At 41.0% G+C, this 7,975-nt stretch overlaps 1 non-coding gene across 1 annotated transcript; it reads left to right on the top strand.

The window, feature by feature from the left end:
- Positions 1 to 6,721: 6,721 nt before the first annotated feature.
- Positions 6,722 to 6,830, top strand: LOC149768023 (small nucleolar RNA R71). The gene has a single exon (XR_016400117.1). It is a non-coding gene; the product is annotated as a small nucleolar RNA R71 (small nucleolar RNA).
- The last annotated feature ends 1,145 nt before the right edge of the window (positions 6,831 to 7,975 follow it).

Here is a 7,975-nt window from a genome sequence, read left to right as displayed (position 1 = left end):
CAGTAGTGTGACTGGTCCTTTGACCTGCGGTGCTTCGGCCACTAACAGTGAGGTTATTGTAGTTTGACTGCACACATACATGGTCTCTAGCCATATGGGACCATGCAGTGTAGATTGGCTGCAGTAGGTTCACTATAGGAGTAGGGTATGCACCTATAAGGAATCTATCGATCTTGATAGATAAGGAGAGATCCTATGTGATTTATAAGACTGAGTTCATAAGACCTCGGCCGGGGCAGATTGCACAGTAGAGAAAGAGTTCTCCGCTCTCGAACATAAGTCGAATAAATCTTCACATATGACAGACGATGGGGTTTGACGAGTTGTCCATGACCTCCGTCCTGTAGGGATCCACGATAGTAGGATTGTATCACATATTGACTGCACCTAGAGGTTCACCATTCTATTCTGCTGGAGAGCCACTACATGCTACTAGGTGTCACTGGTGGATGGTGGGACTCATAGGGATTGTCTTGATGATCGATAAACCCTAATGAGTTGAGTTGGAATCGTTCCAATCCATTGAAAGGAGTTTTCAATGATATTGTGATAGAGATCACAATATATCTCACTACCAGTCAGAGTAGAACCTATGGGGTCACACACACTAGAAGTATTGACCGATTCGATGGTTGAAAAAGTGATTATGAATCACGAGTAATCAATTCGATTGATAAGAAGTTGAAGAAGGAATGGGAATTGAATAATTGGACTTAAAACACAAATCCTACTTGGAGTAGGATTCCTAGAGTCCTAATTGGATTAGTACTGGGAATCCTATTTGGAGTAGGACTAGGATTCCTACTTAGAGTAGGATTCCTACAATCCTAATTAGATTAGGATTTTGAATTCATTTTGGATTCCTACTTAGAATAGGATTCCTAGAAATCCTAATTGGATTAGGACTTCGGATTCAAATAAGAGTTCTAATTGGATTAGGACTAAAATTAAATAAGTTCTAATTAGATTAAGATTTCTTAAGTCCTAACTAATCATTAATCTAATGGATCAACATGACTCCTAATTGGATTAGGATTGAAGGGTTCAATTGAGTCATGATTCATTCAAGTCCTAATTGGATTAAGACTAGCATTGATTGAACCCAATTGATTCAAGCCTAATTAGATTAGGACTAAACCATGAGAGGGACACCTAATCCTCCTTAGAGAAGGATTAGGTTAACCAAATAAGAGGGGCATGAGCCCCTCTCCTTTTACTTGGTGCGGCATGAAGAGAGGGGGCCGGCGCCCCCTCTTTGGAAAGTAGTCTAGGGCTCCTAAATTGTAGGAGCCCTAGATGGCTATAAAAAGGGAGCAAAGGGGCCGGCGCCCTAATAAAGGTGAAGCTCTCTTCCTCCAAGCCGTGGCCACCCCTCTCCCCTCCTTGGTTCAGCTGCAAGCAAAGGGAAGAAAAGAAGAAGCCATAGGCGGCCTTCTCCTCCTCTCTTCCTCCTTCCAACGCAGGAAAAGAAAGAAGGCTGCAGGGGCTTTTGATCCTTCTCTGATCTTCATCCTTCTTCTTCCTCCTCCCAAGCACAATCAAGAGTTGATCAAAAGGGAGGAGATCAGCCACCAAAAGAAGTCTCTGCAAGGGAGCTAGCACCCCGGGGAGACAAGGAAACCTTGATTGGTCCTCTACTTCGTGTGGATACCCGTAGAGGCCGGACACTTAAACGGCTTCAAGCGAACTTTATTCCAAAACCACGAACTTCAGTTTGCGGTGATCATCTACCCGCACAAGGTGAAGATCTGATCTTCCTAAAGGTTTTAAAAGTTTTAATCCTTATCTAACTACGAACGGTTCATGAAACAACGTTCATGAGATGAACGTCGATCCCGCACATGCCGATTCCGCTGCCATCTGATTTTGTTTTGAATTATCAGCGGCATGGGCGGGGTTCCAACACCTTTGCCTTCATATTCAGTCATAAGAAGGCTCCTCCAAGGAAAAGGAGTCCTCTTCATCTGCAAAATTCTCAAGAAAAGGTTTTAACCTGTGTCCATTTACCTTAAAAATTTTAACATCCCGTGGATTCTCAATCTCAACCGCCCCATGTGGAAAAATAATTTTTATAATGTAGGGACCTGTCCATCTTGATCGCAACTTACCAGGAAACAGATGTAAGCGGGAATCATATAAAAGAACTTTTTGCAAAGGTTCAAAAGATTTTTTCAAAATTGATTTATCTTGTAAGATCTTCATTCGTTCTTTGCAAATTTTAGCATTGTCATAAGCATCTCTGCGAATCTCATTAAGCTCTTTCAATTACAATTTTCTAGCTGGACCGGCATCATGTAAATCAAAATTCAATTTTCTAATTGCCCAATACGATTTATGCTCTATTTCTACAGGCAGATGACATGATTTTCCGTGGACTAGCCGGTAGGGAGACATGCCAAGAATGGTTTTGTATGCAGTACGATAAGCCCATAATGCATCTGATAGTTTCAAGGACCAATCTTTCCGTGATGGGTTCACCATTTTCTCTAAAATACGCTTAATCTCCCTATTGGCTAACTCTACCTGGCCACTAGTTTGCGGATGATTTGGGGTAGCAACTCTATGGGTGACACCATACTTTTTCAATAAGGTCTCGAAAGGCTTATTACAAAAGTGTTTTCCACCGTCACTAATTATAACCTTAGGCATCCCAAATCGTGAAAAAATATTTTCTTTTAAAAACTTCAGGACAGGTTTGTGATCATTGGTCCTACAAGCGACAGCTTCTACCTATTTGGACACATACTCGATACCAACTAAAATGTATTCATATCCAAAAGATGGTGGGAATGGGCCCATAAAATCGATGCCCCAACAATCAAAAATTTCGATAATAGTAATGGGTTGAAGAGTAATCATTTGCCTACGAGTTAGACTTCCAATACGTTGACATGGATCACATGTCCTGCAGAACTCGTGGGCATCTTTGAACATAGTGGGCCAATAGAAACCACATTGCAAAACTTTTGCAACAGTTTTCTTAGAGGCAAAGTGTCCACCGCAAGCATCAGTGTGGCAGAAAGAAAGTATGCTTTGTATATCATGATCCGGTATGCATCGTTTAAAGATTTGATCATTGCAATATTTAAATAAGTAGGGTTCGTCATAGTAATAATTCTTTACTTCGCGCAAGAAAATTTTTCTATCTGTCGACCCCCAATGCTCTGGAATCCGGTTTGTAGCAAGAAAATTTACAATGTCAGCGTACCATGGCACAGTAGAGAGTGCAAACAACTGCTCTTCAGGAAATGAGTCTTTAATAGAAAACTATGGCACCGAATGATGAAAAACTAGCCGTGATAAATGGTCAGCAACCACATTTTCTACTCCCTTTTTATCTTTGATGGTGATGTCAAATTCTTGGAGTAGAAGTATCCATCGTATTAGGCGTGGTTTTGCCTCTTTCTTATCTAGCAAATATTTTAGTGCTGCATGATCCGTGAAGATAACAATAGGAGCACCAAGGATATAAGAACGAAATTTATCTAAGGCAAATACTACTGCAAGCAATTTCTTCTCGGTGGTGGTGTAATTCATTTGAGCATCGTTTAAGGTTTTGCTTGCATAGTAAATGACATATGGCTTATTATCCTTGCGTTGTCCTAGGACAGCTCCTATCGCATAGTCGCTAGCATCGCACATAATCTCAAAAGGTAATGACCAATCGGGTGGTCGCACGATGGGTGCAGTGCTAATCATAGACTTCAACTTTTCGAATGCCTCCTGACAGGTTTCAGTCCAATTGAACGGTGTATCAAGGGATAGGAGGTTACATAATGGTCGAGCTATGATACTAAAGTCCTTGATGAACCTCCTACAAAATCCGGGATGACCCAAAAATGATCTAACATCTCTAATCATCTTGGGTGCAGGTAGCTTAGCAATTAAATCAGTCTTAGCTCTATCTACTTCCATGCCCTTCGATGAAACAATATGTCCTAAAATAATTCCTTTTGGCACCATGAAGTGGCATTTTTCCCAATTCAGTATCAAATTCTTCTCCATACATCGAGCTAAGACTGCTTGTAAATGTGAAAGGCAATTATCAAATGAGTCGCCAAAAATGGAGAAGTCGTCCATGAACACTTCTAAAAATTTTTCGTTCATGTCTTCAAAAATGCTGAGCATGCATCTTTGGAATGTTGCGGGTGCATTACACAACCCAAATGGCATTCGTCGGAAAGCAAATGTGCCAAAAGGATAAGTGAAGGTAGTCTTCTCTTGATCTTCTGGTGAAATTTTAATTTGATAATATCCCGAATAGCCATCGAGAAAATAATAGAAATCATGCCCTGCAACTCTCTCCAACACTTGGTCTAGGAAGGGTAGAGGAAAGTGATCCTTTCGTGTGACCAAATTCAGCTTTCGGTAGTCAACACACATGCGCCAACTCGTCGGGACACGAGTTGGAACTAGTTCACCTTGTTCATTTTCTACCACCGTCAAACCCGACTTCTTAGGAACGACTTGAGTAGGGCTTACCCACTTGCTGTCGGAAATTTGGTAAATAATACCCACGTCAAGCAACTTGAGGACTTCTGCCTTAACCACATCTCTTATCGTAGGATTCAACCTTCGTTGTATTTGCCTTGTGGTTTTGGCATTGTCCTCCAAATATATCCGGTGCGTACAGATTAAGGGGCTAATCCCCTTCAAGTCGGCAATAGACCACCCTAAGGCTTCTTTATGATTCTTTAGAATACCAACTAATTTTTTTTCTTGGGTATGATCAAGTCCAGACGAGATGATTACAGAAAAAGTATCTTCGGATCCAAGAAAAGCATACTTAAGTTCCTTTGGTAAGGGTTTCAATTCGAGCTTGGGTGCTTGCTCATGGGATGGTACTATTTTTGCCTCTTGAGGCGACAACCTCTCAAATTCCCCTACTTTCAGTCTCCACCCATTGATCATCTTGATATCCAAACTATCCACAATAGGTGTGACTGACAAATCATCATCATTGGTGCCATTAGGACACCAATCAATTAAGCTATCATCAGATGGGTCGTTAATTGCTTTAGCTAACAAATATTCTTCTGCAATGGTTTCAACCCAATCAACCTCCTTACTCTCTTCGGGATCATTAGGTTGTTTGCACACATTAAAAATGTTCAGTTCTAAGGTCATGTTACCAAAAGAAAGCTTCATGACGCCATTCCTACAATTAATCAATGCATTAGAAGTTGCAAGGAATGGACGTCCTAAAATGACTGGAATCTAAGATTGTGAGTTCGAAGCCGGATGTGTGTCCAATACGATAAAATCGACAGGAAAGTAGAACTTGTCTACTTGGACTAATACATCCTCGATAATCCCCCTTGGAATTTTAACTGACCTGTCAGCTAATTGCAAAGTGACGGAGGTTGGCTTCAACTCACATAAACCAAGTTGCTCATATACAGAATATGGCAACAAATTCACACTTGCCCCTAAATCTAATAATGCTCGCTCTATCCTAAAGTTGCCTATGATGCATGAGATGGTTGGGCAACCTGGATCCTTAAATTTAGGGAGAATGTTGTGCTGCAAAATAGCACTCACATTTTTAGTTAAAAATGCTTTCTTCTTAACATTTAATCGACGCTTGACAGTACACAAGTCCTTCAAAAATTTGGCATATGAGGGTACTTGTTTGATTGCATCAAGAAGAGGTATGCTGATCTTTACTTGCTTGAAAAGCTCAAGAATTTCAGAATTAGGTTCGAGCTTTTGCAACGGCTTTAACCGTTGTGGAAAAGGTGGAAGAAAAGGACATTCAACTTTCTCGGTAGAAGTTGGGACCTCAACTTCTTCTTTGTCCCTTTCATCGACTTTGGGAGCATCAGAATTAGAAGTGACCTGCGGTCTCAATGGGGCGGTCTGATCAATGACTTTTCCATTACGCAAAGTTATGATGCTCTTTGCATGTTCTGTATGCAAACTAGAAGGAGCCGTATTATTACTACCGTGCATTTGTGGGTTAGGTTAGGGTTGAGCTGGAAGCTTACCCTTCTCTTGGGTACTTAGGACGGTAGTCAACATTGACAATTGGTTCCTTATATCTTCAAAATTTCGAGTATTTTGAGCATTGATATTAGCTTGACCTTGTAGAAAAGTTTGTATAGATTGCAAGGTGTCCTCGATATTCGGCTTTTGGGAGGGTGGTGATGCAAAAGCAGGATGTGCAGGTGGAGGAGCTGAATGGTGTGACTGTTGAGGATGATCGTTTCTCCACCTAAAATTTGGATGATTCTTCCAACCAGGGTTATAGGTATTCGAGTATGGATCGTTATAAGGCTTTTGGTAGGAGTTCATAGCATTTGCTTGATCGTGCAAGACTTCTTTGAATGCCGGTATGGTGGGGCAATTTGTAGTAGTATGATCCGACATATCGCAGATACCACAACACTCGTTTCTAAGCTCTATAGTCTTGACTGGCTCAACCTTCCTAAGCTCAATTTCTTCTAACTTCCTAGTAAGGGCTGCCGTTTTAGCATGAAGATCATCCTCAGTTTTGAGGTTGTAAAGGCCTCCCTGTACAGAGCTAGTAGGCTTAGGCAAAGACTCGTTGTTTCTATCCCCGTTATCCCAAAGTTGGGCAGTCTCCGCAAGGGAATCCAAATACTCCCACGCTTCGTCAGGGTGTTTTTCTAAAAATCTACCATTGCACATGGTCTCTACAAACTATTTCAACTGTGGAGATAAACCTTTATAAAAGAAGCTAATGGTTCTCCAAGTTTCGAATCCGTGATGAGGGCATGAGAGAAGAAGGTCTTTAAATCTTTCCCAACATTCATAAAATGTTTCATTATCTTTTTGTTGGAAATTGCTGATATGTCTTTTCAAAAAGTTGGTCCTTTGTGTGGGGAAGAACTTCTTTAAAAATTCTCTCTGCATATCTTGCCAAGTTCTTATTGATCTAGGTCGCAAAGAGTTTAGCCATGTTTTGACCTTATCTTTTAGAGAGAAAGGAAACAATGTCAACTTGAGGACATCCTCGGTGACGTTTGGCACTCTAAATGTAATGCTCAATTCTTCAAAATCCTTTAAATGAAGATTGTTGCCCAAGAAGACAACCCAAGAGGGGGGGGTGAATTGGGTTTTAAGTAATAATTGCTAATTAAAACTTAATGAGTAACTAATTAATATTATTGCAGGCTGATTAATTAGATTACTAGTTGTAGTGAGTGGAGAGGATGGAAGAGACAATGAATCAATTACAAACACAAGAGGTTTTATAGTGGTTCGGAGCTAACCCTTGCTCCTACGTCCACTCCCCAAGCTTCACTTGGGAGTTCACTATAATCCCTAGGATTACAGCCGGTTGTTTTACAAGTTCACAACCCAACTTGTTGTTTTCACGAGATCACAACGAACTCGGTCGGTTTTCACAGGCTCACCGACTAGAACCACCCGATTGTTTTTCCGGGATCACAATCGAACCCTTACACCGTTGGTTTTAACTTTGGCTTACCAACAAACCTCAACAACCTTGATTCAATCCCCTGATTGAATCAAGTAACAAAAAAACAGTTTGTAAAGAGTACAAAAAAAGCTTCTTAAAAGGCAAATATGAACAATATAAATAATGTAGAGTTAGAGCCCTCAAACAGATTTTGGAAGAGGAAGAAGGGCCTTTTCGAACTCTGGGTCTCCTCTTTGAATGCACTAATGATCTGATGTCAGAGGAGAGCCTTGAATGCGAAGGAAACGTTTGTTGGATGGAGTTCAATGCGCTTTTTCCTTCTTTCTCTTGTATTTACTCTTAAGAGCCTTTGGTAGGTGGAAATTCCTTTTTTTTCTGAATGGAATAGCTCTTTTGATGTTTACAACTGTTTACTCTGGCTATTTAAGCAGTCCACTTTGAAAACTAGCCGTTAGACACCTTTTTGTGGCCGTTCTGCACACTCTGCAACTCCTGACAGTGTATCCGTTAGGGTCGGAGTCGACTCGCTCGATCTGGAGTCGACTCGGCTGTTGCTGGAGTTGACTCACA

This window comes from Phoenix dactylifera, chromosome 3 (genome assembly GCF_051530095.1).
Source record: "Phoenix dactylifera cultivar Ajwa chromosome 3, Ajwa_hap1_PhDact_Kaust_v1.1, whole genome shotgun sequence".
Classification (NCBI taxonomy): domain Eukaryota; kingdom Viridiplantae; phylum Streptophyta; class Magnoliopsida; order Arecales; family Arecaceae; genus Phoenix; species Phoenix dactylifera.
The sequence above is the reverse complement of the archived record's forward strand: the minus strand, read 5'-3'. Positions and strand labels throughout refer to the sequence as shown.